Genomic DNA, 20,243 nt, shown 5'->3' on the forward strand with positions numbered 1-20,243 from the left:
AAATTAACCTCAAAGTATTACCAAAGGCAATTTCATATTAAACGCTTTTAATCACTTGTAGTTGTTGTTGAATCATTAACGCATTACGGTATGGATTGTTACGGTTTGGGTTGTTATCGTATTTTCTAGAGTTTGGAGTTGACATTTTTTCCCCTACAAAAATATTTCAATTTAAATGGATGAACTAAATGAGTAGTTTGAGTTTGTTTTACTGATGCGTAAGGATACCACACCGAGAGTTTTGGAATATTTAAATTTTTATTTATTGTACTTAATTTATTTTAGAATGGAAAAGTTTATTTAAAATTATCTAAAATTTAAAATAAAAAAATGGGCTTAGGTAGATGAAATGGTTGAAGAACCACTCTGATACTCCTCAAGTATTTAGTACTAAAAATATGAACTCAAAAACGCACTCAATTTTCAATAAGGTACAATCAGCAAGTTTTACAAAGGGACCTCTGGGTAAAGCTGTTGCTATCGAATTTGACGTCAGTACTTACTTAGACTGTTATTCTGTGCATTTGACAAATACACCATTTTGCTTATTTATCAACATTGATTACACGTAGCATCAGCATTTTTGGTGGCGGAATGATTCCAACTCAGTCCGAAAGGCCTGAACTCATACAATAAAAACTACAAATCTTGTGACATTCTCAGCTTAGATTTTTTTATGGTCATATGAAATTTACAATTTTTTACCTGAGAGTTTTAAGAATAAGTGGAGAGGAAGGATTAAGTACAAATAGTAAAATTCCACGAGATATAATTTACTAGGACCTTTCAACCCATTATCTGTCTCACGAAAGGACTACTTAGATCTCTTTTTTGGAAAGCCTAAATAAAATGGCAGTTGGGAGTCGCTGGACAGTTAAAATTCTCAGGAAAACTATTCGCCAAAAAATATCACTAGGGGCATTTTCAGAAAAAAACTATATATAATATATGTCCCATTCAAATATGATGGCTGGTAGAGGTGCTTTCTGGGTGACACACCTCATACTCAATTAGCACAACAGGTGCCATTTTGGTAAGCCACTAGTAGAACCACTGCCGTTACTACATATAAATCTGTCTATGCCATCTTTTCTTTCCTGCAATTTCTGCCAAGTTGTTCATAGATAATTTATCCAGCATACCCAGACTTGGGCACTCACACAGATAGTTGAATACTGTCTCCCTAGAATCTTCATTTATCGTTATATGGTCACCCCACCCCGTCTTCATAGCTTGGTCTCCGATAGGCCAGTGGGAGGTTATTGTTGGCGTTCTGAATTCTGAAAATGTCTCTTCTTGGCTTTCTTAACAGCTCATCAGTTCTGGACTTGTAATCTGGCCACGTTTGTAATCCTTCGCTATTTTGCAGATATCTGTGTTGGTCCATCTGTCAACAACCTGCTTCTGAAATCGCAAAAACAAATCTCCCTTTTGTAGGCACCTCAGGAGCAGCGCACTGCTGCCACTTCGGATGCTCTAGAGGAAGCCGTCTATTTTTGCCAGCTCATCCGTTTTATAATTTCTTTCTATGTTCCTATGACAAGGTACCCAGATGAGAGTGATGTCTGTCAGCTGGTGAAGGCATTTAATTCTTCTTTGCATTGTCTGACAAATTTTGAATTGGTTGTTGGCGACTTTATAACTGAAATGGCTGCTTGACTATCTGAAAAAATACATACTTTCGATAGTTGTTGTGGCTAATTTCTGATTATCAGGTAAGCGTCCCTTATCCCCAGATTCTCTGCTTGAAAGAGAATATTGTAATTTCCCAGCCGAAAGCTTCCCTTTATCCCGAGAATCTCTGTTTGAAAGAGAATATTCCAAATCCCCAGACGAAAGGAGTATCAAAAAATAATTAACAAAATTCCATCATTCACTGTAAATTTTTTCATGCTGATGTACCTTAACATATATCCACAAATAGTTAATCAATTTAAATTACTCAAAAACACCGTATCTGTGTTTCCATTACATGGGGCGTGATTTATTCCGCACTCACAATTCGCAGGCCCTCAGCCTATTTGCTTTCGCGTGGCTATACGCAATCGTTCATGTACTATACATAATTAATAACCGTTAAATTGCCGTGGTTGCCCGAGGCTTCGCCTCAATCTTGCAAATCTTTCTATTTAAAATGTATCCAATAAAATTTCATTAAACAAGGAACTATGCTTGCGGGTATATTGCATATTATTTGTATTGAAGTATAACAACGTGCGACGAAAATGAACAGTTTTTGTTATCTAGGAAAGATTTCACATTTAATTTTCTCATTAATATTCATTAAAAACACTTCAAACTTTCAAATAGAAATGTAAACAGAGGAGACAGGGATTGGTGAACTTATTCACAGTTAGCTTGAAGTTAGACGGAGCGAAGAGCTCCCTATCAGATTCTAATTCAGGTTACCGAATCACTGCAGTGTGTTCCAAGCAAAGGTGGCAGCAATCAAAGAAGCGACTCATTGAATACTCACTTGCGTAATAGCTCTTAAGAAAGTAAATATTTACTCCGATACCCAAGAACGGCAATTAGAGCCCTGGACTCAATTACTTTGCTGGTTTCACTTTCGATTGCATCCGAATTCTTTGACAAAAGACTAATCTGGATATCTGGTCATAGTGACATTGCGGGAAACTGCGAAGTGGACGAGCAGACCAGACAAGGGACCCGTCAGGATGTTTCCCCGCGAAAAGAGCGGACTGCGAACTCCGCTTTACTCTTGGAACGATGGGCTTCGCGTCAACTCAACGAGAGCTAGGTAAGTATACAAATTTGTAAGGTCGGCACGTCTGGCCACGTGTGTATCGGAGGCGTTCGAGCGAGCTTCTGAGAATGACAAAATATCAGCTCTCAAACTTCATGGGTGTCCTCACGGATCACCATCCGCAAAGTAAGCATGCCGTGAGACTTGAAATTGCTTCCAGTCCTTTTTGCATCAGCTATATGGAGGATAGGGCTGACTAATCTCAGCACCTTCTGCCTAGGTGCTCTGCCCTCGCGGGGCTAAGATTTAAGCATCTTTGCTCTCACATCTTTGCTATGCCTGCTGATATAGCAGGCATTGATATAAAAAATCTGATGAACTTCATAAGCAGCGTAAAGCGGCTAACACAACCACAAATCAATATCCGTTCGTAGCCTATAAATACTCACTTTTTATTTTAGTTTTGAAGTTAAAATTATTTTTTCTTTAATTTTAACCTAAAACTAATTTTTTTTAATTTTCAAGTAAAAATAAATTTTTGCTTTAATTTTTAGCTAAAAATATATTTTTGAGTTAATTTTGAACTAATAATAAATTTTGTAGAAAGTTTTGGACTAAAAATAAAAATATTTTGGCTTAAAATACATTTTGATTTTCTTTTTTACTTTGAACTAAAAATAATTGTTTTTTTTTTTACTTTTGAATTAAAAATGATTTTTTTTTTTATTTTGAACTAAAAATAAGTTTCGTTTTAATTTTTACCTAAACATACATTTTTTTGGAAAACTTTTTAAACTTAAAATAAGTTTTTGAAGTGAAACTTCTTACGTGTTGATGAATGAGCCAGAATGGAGAGTAAAATTTCAAGGCCATGCAACGCTTTGGGCATTTTCGTTCCGCGAGAGAGAAAAAAGATATAAAGTAGAGGAAAAGGAGAGAGATCTATACTTTATATGTCTTAGATACACTTTAGGCTATTTTCCTGAGCTTTTCCTTATGATTGCTAATTTCTAATAAGAAATAACACTGCCTACTTTTTGGCACTTGTTTGTTGGTGCAAATTTGTATTTTTGGTGCCTACTTCTTGGTGTTATATTTTCTTGGTGCCTACTGTTTGGGGCGTTTTTTTGGTTCCAATTTTTTTTTTGCGTTTTGTTTTTGTGGTGCCTACTTTTTGTCGCTTATTTCCTTTTCCTGGCTAGTGCTTGTGCGTACTATAAAGTGATATCCATTCCGGCGTGATAAACGCTCGGAGTAATGCGCGTTGTTGCCACGGTTTGTGTCCGGCGTTTACCTATACCGGTCGACCCTTCTTTGAAAATTTTGTCTATTTGTATTCTCTGCAAATGTTGTGAATTTAATCACACATATATTCTTTCTCTCTCTCTCTTTCTCATTCTCTCTCGGTTCTCTCCCTCTTTCTTTGTCTGCCTTGAAAGTTTCACTTCTGTTATGTGTACTCGCTACACGCACTTTTCTTTTAATTTTGAACTGCAAATAATTTTTTTTATTTTGGACTAAAATTAAATTGTTTTTTGTTTTTAATTTTGAGCTAAAAATAAATTTTATTTCATAATTTTGTACTAAAATTAAATTATGTTTTTGTTTTAATTTTAAACTAAACATTTAAAATATTTTCTAAATAAATATTTTTTAATGTAAGATTAATAAAAAAATTTTATTGAACATTTTTTTAACAAAATACTTTTTTTTTTAATTTTGAACTAAAAATATATATTCTCTTTTTAACTTTAAGCTTTTTTGGTAATATTACAATAGACTAAAACTAAAACTTTTTCCACTTCAATTTTTTTTTTATTGTAATTTTGAACTTAAAATAATTTTGAAATAAAAATATTTTTTGGTTTAATTTGGAACTGAAAATATTTTTTTAAATATTTTGTTTTAAGTTTTGAGCCAAAAATAGTTTTGTTTTTTTAATACTGAACTAAATATAATTTTGAAATAGAAATATTTTTTTTCTATTTTAATTTTGAACTAAAAATATTTTCTTTTTAATCTTGAACCAAAAATATTTTTTTTTTGAATTTTGAACTAAAACTAATTTTGAAATAAAAATATTTGTTTTTAATTTTGAACTTAAAATAATTTAGAAATAAAAATATTTTTTTGTTTAATTTTGAACTGAATTTTTTTTTTATTTTGAACCAAAAATATTTTTTTTGAATTCTGAACTAAAAATAGTTTTGAAATAACAATATTTTTTTTTTAATTTTGAACCAAAACAATGTTTTTTTTCAATTTTTTTTTTTTATTTTGAACCAAAAATATTTTTTTTTGAGTTCTGAACTAAAAATAGTTTTGAAATAATAACTTTTTTTTTTTAATTTTGAACTAAAAACAATTTTTGTTTTAATTTTGAACCAAAACAATGTTTTTTTTTCAAAAATGTTTCAATCCACAAAAATGTGATAAAGTGTTTATTAAAGCAAAACAAAATAATATAAAAAATTAAAAAAAAACAGAAAATATTTCACAAAAATTCTGTGCCAAAATTTTTAACATGAAATAAGTCTCAAAATGTTTGATTACTTTTAATAAGTTTTTTCAAAATGTTTGCATTTTACCAAAAAAATTGGCTTATTCCTGCGTTAACAAATAACTTTTAAGCACACCCTCGTACCGAAGCATGCATATATGCGCAGATGGATAAAACGAGCATTCATTTGTGTCAACTAAATTGCAACCGTCATTATCTCTCTCCCTAACGTGACTTATTATTTAAACACAATTGAATTATTGCATACATACATCCATGTGCATGCACGCATACACACATGCACACATTTGCTTGTATTTGCTCACAACGCCCAAATGTTCAATGCCCAAAGCCCAAATGCAATTTATCAAATGCGTCTACTGGTTTGCTGCCATTTCGAGCTGTCGCAATTTTCCATATTTTGCATATTTGTTGACACTTTTACGGTAGCAATCGCGGTTGATCGTAAATTAAAATGCAGTATGAAATTTTCATTTGAATAGTGTATACTAAACGACTCGATGGTGAAATTGAAATAAAAGTTTTACAATTCGTCTGTACCACTTGGATGTTTTCAAAGCAAATCAATTACATTGCAAGAGGAGATGCAATAAAAGTAACTTTTTTATGAATTTGAATTGTTTGGTAAGGAAAAATTATAGCTGAGTGCTTGGAAAATGTCCTCTCCTTGTGTGAGTAACGGGTTTTAATAAAGAGTAATACATTTATGTATTGGATAAGTGCGGAAATAATTTTAGAAATTATTTCAAAGTAGAAGAGCTCTAAAATATCTAAAAACAGCTAAGCTAGATCGCTCCTAAGCTTTGTTTTAAAGTGAATAAAATAAGCTGAAAAGGGTTTCAATTGAGTATTAGTTAAATCAGTGTAAGGTATGTACATATTTATGTATCACCATTTAGTGGTGATATACTTCACGCACATGAAAGCTGCTGATATCGCAAAATTAGAGCTTGCACCGCAGAAGACGAAAGTGGCCCTGCTTACCTGGATGGAGACACACGAGGAGTTGATTATCACTGTGGACGAGTGTCACATATAATCGCACCGTACCTAAAGTATTTGGGAGTTGTCCTTGACTTAAAGATTATCTTGCAGCAGTTAGTAAGAGGGCGCAACGAGTGCGTAGTGCTCCATCGAGACTTATGCCAAACATAGGAGGGTCACGCGAAGAAATACGTCATTTGCTCTCCTTAGTAACCACGTCTGTTATAATATGGCGCACACATCCGATATGGACCGATGTGAAAATTCGTTTATAAAGTAAATAAAAGCGACAAACAGACTTAGCGCGTTAAGAGTTGCGTCCGCTTATTTAACATTTTAACGATTTCGGATGATGAGTGTTGCTGGACCCGGCGAAATGGTTTAGTAGAAAGCACAGAAAGGTTGACTTTTATGTAATGTAATTGCCGAGCGGCCATGGACGTTTCAAGGAATATTTGCACCGCTTTCATTTGGAAAACGACCCTTTTTGACCTGTCTGTCCTGACGCACTAGAAAGTACAATTTATTTGCCCACATTTTGACAACAAAAGAAATTACAACACAAGTGAACCTCATAGCGATAAGACAGAAAGGCACGTGGTTTAGCTTAGCTGCAGCGCGTATAACAAAAATGTTTCGTGAGAAGGAATAGGCCTAAAAAGCAGACTTTAGACAACAACTGGCGCAGCAGGCTACAGAAAATGGCGAAGAGCCGTCGCAGTGTGAGCACCGGGCAATTACTGGCATAGACATAAACTGACTGGCATTACTTTTCGGGGAGGCTCCGGGAGGAGCAACCGTTTGGACAAGAGGAGGTTAATGCGTGTTTGACGCATTCCTCCAGTTAGAAAAAAAAGTGCTGTTACACATATAACGCCATTGCCATAATCATAGCCCTTGGTATCTGCTGAATTTTAGTTTTTCGTAAAGACGCAAAACCATTTCGATATTTTTGATAAAAATTTCCAAATTAAAAAATGGGTGACGTAAATTTATTCACTTAGTGGAAAATTGCAATTTTTTTTTCATTGTTCTTTACTATTGCTATTTTCATTATATCAGCTGCTTATACCAAAATCTTTCGACGGAGCTTCAAGGTTATGGCTATGAAAATAGTGATGGATATCCCATCTCTTACTCATATTTTGATAACTGCGTGCATTGCTCAATATATTCTCGGTATCGTTGAAATTTATTAGTGAGTTGTGTAATTTAATTATTGCAATAAACAGTTACATAACGGGTGTAAGCGCTATTTGAACATCCTTTGGCCCGTCGTTTCATGTTTATCAATGTTTCGTTTTTTGAGGTTGTAGGTGGGTCATAACCCAAACTATCGCTGAAATCTGAATCAGGTAAAAATCAGGTCATTTGTATCGCAAGTCCTGAACTAATTCTATCCTTTTTTTAGCTCTACAGTGCCTGCAGATAGTCTTTTAACCATATGAGCTGCCAGAACTTGGCGCCATATGACAAGTAGGCTACTGGTACGTTAGTATTCCCGGATGTTCATTTTAGATAGTCTCAGTAAATCGCATAGTCTTCCTTCCCCGAGTGTATACGGGTAGTTGCCAATAGTACTCCAACTGCTCCTATCAGCTTTCTAGTCAATTCTGAATACTCAACCAGAATCTTTGCTTTACATTTCATTTGCCGGAGCTCTTAGAACCTAAGAATCTTTCCTCACACACGCGCCTGCTTCTTCGATTCGTGGAACAGATTGGCGTTGTGTATTCCAAAAAAATTTAGGTATATTCAATATTATTGAACCTACAGGGTTGGCCATCTTAAACTGACCCATGTGATTATTAAAAAAATATGGAAAAAGAAACATTTTTTTGTGTTTCATTGTGAAAAACATTTAATTTAGTTCAAGGAGATTCGTTTACATCACTTTTTGAATATAATATCGCGCAAGTGGTCGCCCTTAGCTCGTATAGCGTAATGTGCCCGTTTTTCGGCGTTTTCCATAGTTTTGGCCAGCGTCTCGGCCGATATGGCGGCTATTTCCCGTCGGATATTGGCCTTAAGTGCGCCTAGTGTCTTTGGCTTGTTGACGTAAACCTTAGATTTCAAATTACAGTAAAAAGTTATAGGGTTACTCAATGGGTCAGTTTAATATGGCCAACCCTGTACTTCGAGGTAGTAGTTACTGGCCAAAACGCATTTTCGCAGCCTGATTGTCTACAACGTAGGCGATTTTTTAATCGAAAGTCCGCATCTCAGTGTTTATGATTTGTATTTTGATTTCCTTCATGTTTTTTTTTATATTTTTGGAGTCCCTACATTGAATTAAATTTTAGCCCACTGAACACATTTTGTGGAGGTCGAAACATATTAGAAACTAAGGGCCGTTTTCTCTACTAACCTCCAGTAAATGCATTTTCTTTTTCTCAATTGCTTACTAAATTCTCGGTTCAATATATAATATTTAAAGGCCAGTTGGTGTTCTCTTTAAAAATTGTGTTCCAACTGTTTTAGCTCGAGTTGTAATTTTGGTTTGCCGCATTGCTGAGAAAACGAAAAGGGTCAAAAAGCAGATTAGATTGAGGAACAATTTGCCGTCTCGGTTAGTAAAACCCACTCTAAAAGTAAAATGACATATGCCAGTTCAGAAAATTGAATACAAACAAACCATCCAAGCACCACCAGTTTTTGCCAGATCATCTAATAAATTTCCTATAACCTGGCGTTGTTATTATTATATATTATGGAACACGACGCCTTTTCCGTTAATCAATTCTGCCCTCCACAATTGAATTCCTTGCTTTAACTTCATTAACTGCTGGCAATAGAGATCAAAATCAATCCTTTGGCTAGGAAGTAGAGCTGATAATATAAATTAATGCCAGCCATTACCCTCCGGCCAAGCATTCCAGTCCCATGTAAAGAGCTCGCGATATGTCAGCTAATTTGCGCGTGACAATAACAAAAACAACAACGGTGACAATAAAGGCAACACCTGAGCAATAGTTAGTCAGGCGAAAATCCAGCCGAACAACAAAAACTTAATTAAAGCCTCAAGGATAGCGACGACGCCGGCAGTAGGAAACAAATAATCAAATAATCATAGTGATTTGGACATAAACTTACATTTTTCGAAAATTGGTTTATTTGTAGACCAGAGAAGTAGGCAAATAAGAAGTCAGCGCAAAAAATTTAAAAAAACTCATAATTTTGAGATTTATTGAATGTTGAAAATTTTGGTATAGAGCTTTTAACAAAAAAATTATTTTCGATTAATTTTATATTAACATTTTAGATTTTTTTTTATTCTTTAGGATAAAACCTATTTTTCATAAAAAATTTACCAAATTAATGAAAAATATTTTTCATAAGAATTCTCGATTTTAACTTAATTTTTTTCTTCAAAACTTTTGACGAAAAATTTTTTTAGAAAAAATATATTAGAAAAGAAATATAAAAATATATTGTCTGATTTTTTCGATTCAATTTGATATGGTGTTTTATTCTTTATGATAAAACATACTTTACATAAAAAATTTAACAAATTAATAACAAATATTTTTCATAACAATCTTCATTTTTACTTAATTTTTTTGGTCAAAATTTTTTGGAAAAAACAGAATAAATAAAAAAATTTATTAATTGGTTTTTTTGGATTCATTTTCGATTTTATTTTTATTCTTTAGAATAAAACATAATTTTCATAAAAAATGTAACAAGTTAATACAAAATCTATTTCATAAAAATTCTCTTTTTTAACTTATTTTTTTTGTTCAACAAAATTGCCTAACCATTTTTTTTTTATTTAATTTTTGTTTTCGTAACAATTTTTCTTTTATATAATTTTGTTTCAAAATTTTTGACGAAAAATATTTTTTGTAAAAAAACAAAAAAATATAGATGATTTTTAATATACCCTTTAACTACGAATTGCTGAACTAATTCAATATGAACTGCATAATAAAAAATATTTCTCATAACAATTTTCTTTTTCAACTTAATTTTATTGTTTTTTGGAACAAATAAAAAAAAATTAAAAAAATTATTGAAATATAATAAATAAAAAAAAATTAAAAAAATTATTGATTATTTTTTTCGGCATTAAACATACTTTTCATAAAAAAATTAACAAGATAATGAAAAATATTTTTCATAACAATTTTTTTTTTAACTTCATTTTTTTGTTCAATAAAATTTCGTAACAATTTTCTTTTGGTAAAAGTTTTTTTTATAAAATTTTTTTTATTCCATTTTTTGTTCAAAATTTTTGACAAAAAACATTTTTTTAAGTTAGTTTTTTAACTAAAATGTTTTTGGTCAAAAATTTTGAACAAAAAAATTAAACAAAAAAACTTAAGTAAGGAAGTAAAACGGTTAACTTTGGATATCATGTCATTTAACTATAATAACTGGAAGTTAACAAAATGATTAGAATGATGAGAGGAGTAGAATTAGTTATGTATATCTTTCCGTTCCGTTCGTCCATTGAAGACAATCGACCATCGGAGATAAAGTTTATTTTATAACAGTAATATCTTCCAGTATATGAATTAAAGGCGTCCCTTGTTATATGCACCCCGTGAAAAAACGATAGCACCTCAATATTTCCATCGGGTTTAACTATTTAATTTTTTTCTGGTTTTTTTTTGTGTTGATTATTCCATATTTTTTATTAAAGTATAGCTCATTATCTGACAAAAATTACATAAATAGCCATTACAAATTTTATATAAAAATTACAAAAATTCCATAGTTTTTCTTCGCAATTCCATGATTTTTAATTAATATTTCTAGAAAGATTTTTGGTATGCAGTTTTATTGATTATTAAATTTTAGTGTAAGAAAAGGAACGTTTGAAGTAGCTGAAGTATCGCGTAGATTTTTTATAATTTTTTTGTTATGACGCTGTGGCACATTTCTTCCACATAAACCTTTCAAAAAGGTTCTTGTTCAGTATGAATGTCGTTATCATGTGAACTACGACATTCACAAATGAAAAACCGATTTTTGTTCATTTATTTTACTTTAAAAGTATGAAAAAAATGTTATATTTCCTTTTTTTCGAATGGTCGTAGTTCACACTAATACGACATTAATACTGAACAAGAATCTTTTTGTGTTTTTGATTTCAGACACCTGTAAGTCCCGGATTCCTTGTCGTCAGCGACATACCTTTTTTTGGAAGACCATTTTTGAAGGCTGACAACTTTTTGAACGAACCTCGTATGGCCAGAGAAAAATTTTATTTTTTAACAATGGATCAAGAAACAAAATACTCAAAACAAAAACAAAAAAATTTTCTTTCGCTTCCGTTTTACATGCTTTTAAAGAAACACTCAAAAAACGCCATTTCAAGTGAGGCTTTGAGCCTTATATTTACAGGGTGGACTATTAAAAACACCACAACTTTTTTGTGTGAAAATAGTTTTTATTGATTTCAAAGACAAAATTGTTCAAAAATTATTACAATTTTAACATATATTGACTATAGCCTTCAAACGGTAAAAAAATGAGTTGCATGCTGCACGAATGTGATCTTGAGGTATTTTGGCCCATTATCGTATAATCGCTTTTTTTTCAGCGCATCCATACTGGCATATTTTTTAGTCCTCGCCTTGCTCTCCAAAATGAACCAGATGGAATAGTCCATCGGATTTGCGTCTGGCGAAATCGAAAGCCATTGCGTGGACGAAATGAAGTGTGGAACATGATTTTTTAACCATTCTGGGTTCACACAAACTTTATGAGACGGTGCCGAGCCCTGTTGGGACGTCCATGGTCTACGACCGAAACGTTTGTGTGTCCACGGCTCTAAAGCAGCTTCTAAAACACAATGTTAGGAAATTCGCCATGTTCGTGCAAATGCAACAACTCCTTTGCTCTTTTGCACCGAACTTTTTTTTGCTGAGGTGAAAGATCGTGTGCTTTTTGGAACTTGTAAGCCATGGCCTTGAGCTCATATTTCAATATGCGTCGAATGCTGTCTTGCGATATTTTCAGTTCTTTTGCCATTTTTCTTCCACTGCGACGTGGATTTCGTTCAAGTCGAGCCTTCACCTTCCGAACCATTTTTGGCGTTGTTGCGGTTTTTTTTGGTCCACCTCCATAGCGTTTTGCAATGTTAATAGTATCATTGTAATGTTTTATAGTGAGATACACAAACATTTTATTCACTTTGAGGTGACTGAGCTCACGAATAATTGCTGGTTGTGCCCTGGTTGTGCCCTGCCAAATATAACGCAATCGCATTATTAAAACCTGCTCAAAATAAAATCCTACTTAATTGTTTAGGGTAAACCTTTTCTATTTTTGGACATAGTCTTCTTTTAGGTTTATATACTTTAACCAACGCAGTTCTAGTTTGTTGATCTTTTCGGAATAATAGGGTTTGTCCCAGTCTGAAAATAGCCAGTCCCTTCTACATGCACCTCCTCATTTGAATAAAATCCTTTGCCTACCAGCCATTTTATTAAATTGGGGAACAAATAGTAGTCCGAGGGATCCGAGACTATCACATAATTTTTTTTGGCTTTATTCAAGCTTTAAGATAAAAAGAATATTAACAAAAACAGCTCACCACATAACCCATTGAATATCCTCTTACGATACAAAGTTGCACCGTCATGTTTACTTCTTCATTACGAAACGAAAATTGTATTTTGATGACTGACATAAAACTTTAGCACACACACCAAAAGTGACAATTATGACACCTTGTGAGCTGCCTAATTATTTTATACACACATAATTGCATTAAAAGTACTCCTACACTATGTTGGAAAATTATGAGGCTAATCAATATTGATGCCAACTGTTAGTCGAAACTTTCTTCTATGAAACTTATATGAGGGGAACTCAAAGTGGTTCAAGCAACTTTAATAAAATCTTAAAAAGAAAATCTAAGGAAGTGGCAAAAGAATGGGTTGCAAAATTATGAATGGGTTCAGTTTTTATATCATTAAACTTGTAAGGCAACATCTAATATTTTTTGTTCAATAATTTAATTGGTTCAATAATTTTGTACTACTCGTAACCACCAGGTAGGAGCCGGAGCTCAAATTGTATAGAAAGAAAGTTTCATCGTAAAATCTTTTCTCTAGTGAATAAACAAATTAACGATTAATGAGCAGTCGTCCTTGCACCAATAAAAGCACGCGAGCGCGCACACAAGTACGAGATATGCAGTTTTCAACAAAAACAAAAAATTTAATCGATTTCTGGCATTGTCTTATGGTAAATTGCACCATGAAATTAAATCTACCGTAAATAGTTGTCAATGCTAATTTTTAGGAAAGGGAACAGTGGCGGTCAAGTTTCTTCCTTCTTAGAATCAAATGGCATACGAAACCACAAGGCTCATTCACCGGTTAGTATTTTCTTTCTTATAAGTTTTGTTGTGTGTTTTTTTAACTTTTATGTATATATGTATTTGAGATTTTTTCAATTTTTTTGTGGAATGATTAAAAAGCTTTTTTTAATTTTATAAACTATTTTTTCATTTTTTTAATTTTTGTTTGCTATTTTTTCCTTATAAATTTTTCATTAATTGAAATTGAACTTTTTAAATTTATTTTTTAACTTTGTGCATTTGTTTTTTTACTTTTATATATTTTTTAATCTTTATTAATTTTTTTTAAATTTTTGTATATATATTGTTTTAATTTTAATAAATGTTTTTTTTATTTTATTATTCTTTTTTTAATTTTTGTTTAATATTTTTGTTAGTATATTTTTTTTATAAATTTCCCTTAATTGAAATTAAACTTTTTAAATTAATTTTTCTGAACTTTTTTTAATTTTTATAAACTTTTTTTTAATTTTTATAAATTTTTTGTAATACTTTGCTTTGAATTTTCATATTTTTTTTAATATTTATACATTTTTTTGATATTGTTGTTAGTATTTTCTTTCTTACAATTCTTTTATTGATTTAAATTGAATTAAATTTTTGTTGTAGACATGTGTTTTTTTTAATTTTATGAATATTTCTCTTGGAAGAACACACACCAAGTTTCAGCCAAACCGGTATATTTATTCGTGTTTGGAACTCGTTTCTCATCCTTCTATTATCGAGACTTGACTCCCTTGGACTAGTAATTTTTTTGATTCTTTTCAAACGTGAAGGTAATTGGAGAAGCAAATGACTATTTTTCAGGCTTGAACAAACGCTGATGAAGTGCATAAGCCTAAAACTATGTTGAGACTATTTGGAAAAGCAAAAGAGGCTTACCCCAAACAATTGAGTAGTTTTTATTTTTGCACAGACTTTTTAAACGACCGTATGATTTCGTGTACAATTTAATGTGAGCTACTGAAAGAGTAACTTTTTTGGAACATATCAACCCTCTACGTCCCTTTCTCGTCCCTTCCTTATAAGACTTTTTTGAAGCTTTGAGAGAAAATAGTAAAAAAACATATAAAAATGGTTCATGAAGACTTAAAATGTGGTATGAAAATATTTTCAATATTAAATTTCACATTTATATATGTCACATATATATTGGCCGTCTACCGCCTGTACATCGGATCTGTCTTGTCTCAAATGGGCGGCCTTACTCCAGCAGATGTTCAATGTTGACTTCGAGCTCGTCCAATGTGGTAGGCGTCATACCGCAAACTTAAGGACTTGACGGACCGAGAGAAAATAATCAAGGTGATAGTCAAGGTGGCGCATAATTAATCATCAATTTTTTAATAATTTTTGGAAATAAAAGAATTATTTTTAATTACGAAAATCTTTATTTTGACCATTACGCGCTCCATTACTTGTCTGTTTGTATACTGTGGCTGTCGAATTTCTCAGTTTCAAATCTGATTGTCATATGACGCTATTTGCAAAAACTTTATGATGGGATGACTAATTTTGCTTAGAATTTTGGTCATACTTTACACCTGAGGTATGAGATTATAATGATTTCGGTTGCCTTCTCATCATAAAAAGTTATACATTTTGGTGCTCCTTAATCCAAATTTAGATATTAAATTACCAAAATGTCAAATTCAGTTTCATGTTTCAACTATTGAACCGCTGCTGGACATTTGGCGAAATATCTATCATTAACGGAAACCGACAAAAAATAGTCCAAGAGAGTCAAATCCTGAGACTTAAGCATCCAGATTTGACGTTCTGTTAAAACCATCCTATTCATCCTCATCGTCTATGTCATCCTCTTCAATTTGAGGAAACAAAAATGGGATATCCTGGCGCGATAACGCTCCAGTTGAGTCTAAGAGCGGCTTCTTACTTTCATTGTAAAAAAAGACAACTAGTGGTTCAATGATGTTCCGAAAGTGAATCTTAAAATCTGCACCAAATATTCACTCGCTATCCATGATTACGTGAGGATTTCCCGGCTGTCAAATGCGATAATTCTGTGTGTTAACATAGACAAGGAAGTGAAAATGAGCTTCAACCGAAAACGTGATTTTTCTGTGAAAATACTCATCTTCATTCAAGCGCTCTTTGGTTTTCGCAGCTTTTTTTCAATGAAATGCGATACGTTTTATAAATTCCTGACGACAATTCGGATCCTCGGATTTCCTCCTTTTTCTACTAGCCTTGTACTCTATAGAACCACTATAGAACATAAACTCGACAGTAAATGACTAAGAGTTTAACCCTAACTCGTGCCGCATGTCAATAACTTCAACTTTGTATAACAAATATTGTAGTCAACGTTTGAAGCTGCTGTCAGTTGTTCATTTTATTTGCTTCGGTTGTACTTTGAAGCTGCCGCTGTGGAAGCAAAGCAACACCAAAAAACCAAAACTGTGCTGTCATTTTGCTGCGAAATATGTTACAGCACGACAGCGTAGCTTCCAGAAGCTCGAAGAGAGTATGACGATTGCTTTCCTGAAAGATGCAGGCACTCTCTTGTAAAACTCGGAAAGAACTTTCTTCACGGGAACGGGGTGGCATTTGATCAGTAACTTCAGATATTTTACTATAGAACGAGGAACCAGAATCAGAGTCAGTAATGACATTCAAGCTGCTCCCACGTCTTCAAGCATAGCACATTGCAGCCATCTGCATAGGAATATCCCAATCCCAATCACTGACTCTGGTCATTTGTGCGACTATTCACAAGAGACTCTAATACCCCTCTCATTGACTGCGGCACAATAGAGCGGAGAAGGTTGAGACATCTCGACCAATTGCACCCAGAATAAAGACACCTACGCTCAGTCCAACTCAGCTATATCTTAAGTTTGGTAAGCTGGATTTAGATGAGGCGAACTGTGACGAGTAGAGGGCACAAATCGGCTATGAGGTCGAAGCGCAAACCACAAATCTATCTTTCTATCTATCTATCTAGTTGAAGAATGTAAGTTTGAAGCTAAGCTCTCTTTCAAGGTACAAGATGCTGGAACTTATAAGGGTGCAGGTGCACTCTAGTCTCCGACCGACGAACTGCTGTTCTTTGGAGCGCCCAATTTCTCCGGAGCCAATTTTAGTGTCAAGCATACGGAGAAAAGTCGGCTACAACGAGGCTTTCATTAATAAATCTCATGGGAAGCGTTGTTGCAGCTCTGATACCCGCAAAACAGCCAGGTTTTTTCTTGAAAACTTTTGGCAGAGTGGTTGCAAAAGGAGAGAGGAACAGTGAACTACAAATCCTGATTGATTGCTAATTACGGCGCACTATCCATGGAATCGACAAATGGTTCCAACAAGCCCCATCGACGATCCATTGGGTATATCTTGTTTGAAGAAGGATTGCAGCTGTATCTCGGCCGCTGTTCGACTTTCGGCAACCTTAAATGATGCATTTATGGTCGGATGTTTTGAGACTGGACAAGCGACATTATCTTTCTATCGTAAAACTGCCAAAATTTCTCAAACAAATCTGTGAAGCTCACAGAGAAGTAATGAGTCCTCCTGTTTCTCGCTATCCTTTAAATACTCTCGCTTAGCCTTACGTGCAATGGGGAATAACGCCTGAGTGCTTGGCAAAAATTTTTCGGCCATCCACAATTCTGTTCGATTCATTCCACATATTTTTGACCCGCTGCTTTTTTTAAGACTAAAAGGCAACTCTGACCTAAAAAGTTGAAATATGGGAGGTCATCTAAAGACCTTAGAAGATTTCCGACACACTGCTGTTCCTTACAGGGTGGATGCACTTTCTAACCCGAATCCCAGATATGGGACACTGATGGATCGAAATTAGAAGATGGTAGAATAGGGGCGGGAATAAAAGGGTCTAAATTAAGAAAATCGATTCCAATAGGTCTATCTTCCAGGGCGAAATACATGCCATTGAGATGTGTGTGAGGGAATTTCTCTGCAGAAAAATGAGAGGAACTCACATTCCCATACCTTCAGATAGTCAGGCGGCTTTAAAAGCCCTTATATCAACTACAATCCCCTGAAAATGGTACGTGACTCCTGGGCCTTTTTAATATGTTAGCGAACTTCAACGCATTATTACTGGGTTGAATTCCGGGACACGAGGGAGACGAGGAAATAACGAAATAGTGGACCAACTAGCAAAAACAAGGCAAGCATGCCTTTAATTAGTCCTTAACCTTTTTGAAGACTTACATAGGGCCACATCAACGAAATTCTCAGGAGGTGGGAGGTGAAAAAGTTCGTTCAACACTGGCGAAACTCTATCGGTCGGTGACAAGCGAAACAATTCCTAACGCCGAACAAAGGAATTTCTGATAGGCTACTTTCACTTAGCAGAGCAGACTTAAGACTTTTAACTGGTTACTTCACAGGCCACTGTAGCCTGAGATATCACTTAAACAACCTTCAGACCTTCTTCTGCCGATTCTGTGAAATAGACACTGAAAATACAGGATATGAAACATCAAATGATAGAGAAGTTTTCAATGGCAAACCTCCGAGAGTATTTCCCCCATAAAAAAAACATTTGCCATCCGGAATCCCCTGATTAAACTGTAGGTCCCTCTATTTGTGGAACAACATAAAGACGCACACCCCAAATAGGAGATGGAGCCCAGCCAAACGTCCAAGATGGGAATAAGCACTAATTAGCTGATAGGGTTAAGTGATTGCCTTAGAGTCTCTCCTCTTTAGCTTGTCGGCATAGCAAGCTGCTTTTCATAACGATCAAGTTTCAAAACACCTACGATATTTCTTAACATCTCAAAGCTGATTAATTTTGTATCCTTTCTTGAATTTTCATTCTCAGCCTGCATTTTGTACTTCTTTTTTTCTATATAAATATGTAATTTATTCTGTAAGATTTTAAGTCATACACTGAATGAATATGAAGGCCAATATTCCGTCTTATTATTTTCAGCGAACTTGAATTTTATTGTACAGTGTAGTTTGCACAACGGCAGTCAACACTTTGCTGTCTGCTGCACTTCTTTAATGACTGATCACATAAATTTTTCAAATTGAATAAAAAGAAATGGGAAAAATCAATCAAGTTGTTACCTCTACTCTTATTAACTCAGTTGATTCTCCTGACCATCAACTGCGAACGCGGAAGCAGAGATATGTGTATGTATGTGTGTACCTATGTATGTATGTATGTATGTATGTATGTATGTATGTATGTACACATGTATGTATTACGTAATGCTACCCAATCGCCTCCCTTGTCAATAGGGCGCCATGAGGCAGCGGTCAGTTGAGTGGGACAAGGCATGGAAGGTTAACGCAAAGTAATGACAGCTTTGGTAACAATGCATTACCAAAGGCAAACAACTAGCCAATAACAACGACAACAGTAACAACACCAGGAATAACAAAAGCACAAGGACATATGTATTCAACTGTCTATGGCTGTCGCCATTGTCACACGCCGCCTAATAACATTCACTTGTCAGTCGGTTAGTCAGTGCCAAGGCGAATTGCGCCAAAATAACGCCAACGCATTCGAAATATGTCGTTATGATTTCGCCATACAAAACGAAAACTGAGTGAGACGAACTTTTCAGCAACTACAAAGTTACCGTAAAATTATCGTAGAATAATCATAAAATTTTAGCGAATGCGAATGAGTTTTTAATGAGGCCACTCCTTCATATACGTCGTTGTGCGAGTCAAAGTCGAGTTGCCGGAAGTGAGAATGTGGTCACAACAACAATCGTTGCTATCGCGTTTCCTACAAAAAGTGCAATTTCGCAACGCCCGTAGGTATGCAATGCAAATCGTAGATATGATATTGAGGAAATGTAGTATATAAATGAAGTTTGCCACTCACAGTGGTAGCAAAAAATAAACAAACAAAGAAAAATTACAAATATTTATGCGTTGTAGACACGCAAATTTTAAGTTTCTTTAAAGGTCAAAAGTTTAGCAAAAGTGTGCTAAGAGTTGGAAAAAAAAAAATTGCAAAGCAACAGCGTGCGCTAAGCCATAATAAATATTTCAAAAAATAAATATTAATAAAAGAAAAAATAAATAAAAGAAAAACTGAAATAATAGCAGAAACAAAAAAAAACAACAATAAATAATCACGCACACACACTCATATTCGCAATCGCACAGATAATCACACCACTTAATTGCCCCAATTGTATATGCGGCGTTGACTGAAAAAATATTGTCAAGGTCACATGCAATGACATTTTTGAAAAACTCCAATGCAACTTCGTGGATAAATGAAACAATTATAAAGTTTCCGCATTTAAACTTGGTTATAGAATGTAAGGCAGCGTTACAAGCAACTCAATTCGCACAATAATTGAAAGAACTGAAAAAATTCTAAGCGAGCGCAGAATTGTAGATGCAGTTCTGACTGTAAAACTGTAGGTCTGTGATCAAAGTTGTCATCATAAGATATTCGATTTGGTTTTTGTTTTTAATAGCTGCACGCATTTCTTATAAAAGTTCCCTTGCTTTAGAAGGAAGAAAGTAACAGTAGTGGTTAGTGACTACTAGGATTTGGGTGCAAGTTTTGAGGTTCTAATCGTGCACCGGAATAACTATTCCATTTGCGGAAGTTTTAGGCCGATACAATTTTTTATGAATATAAGAAAGCTTATAATAAGGAATTTTAAAATCAATGTTTTCTAAACCCAATTGGCCAATTGGATGAAAATTTTTTTTAAATAATTTTATTTTATTTTATTTTATTTTTT

At 33.8% G+C, this 20,243-nt stretch overlaps 1 protein-coding gene across 1 annotated transcript in view; it reads left to right on the forward strand.

Annotated features, from left to right (window-relative positions):
* The first annotated feature begins 5,714 nt into the window (after positions 1-5,714).
* Positions 5,715-20,243, forward strand: part of LOC129247835 (cyclin-dependent kinase-like 1) — a 62,482-nt gene continuing 47,953 nt past the window's right edge. The window contains exon 1 of the mRNA XM_054887168.1: positions 5,715-5,852. The gene's annotated coding sequence lies outside the window, so the exon portion shown is untranslated. The remainder of the gene's footprint in view (positions 5,853-20,243) is intronic.

This window comes from Anastrepha obliqua, chromosome 5 (assembly GCF_027943255.1).
Source record: "Anastrepha obliqua isolate idAnaObli1 chromosome 5, idAnaObli1_1.0, whole genome shotgun sequence".
NCBI lineage: Eukaryota > Metazoa > Arthropoda > Insecta > Diptera > Tephritidae > Anastrepha > Anastrepha obliqua.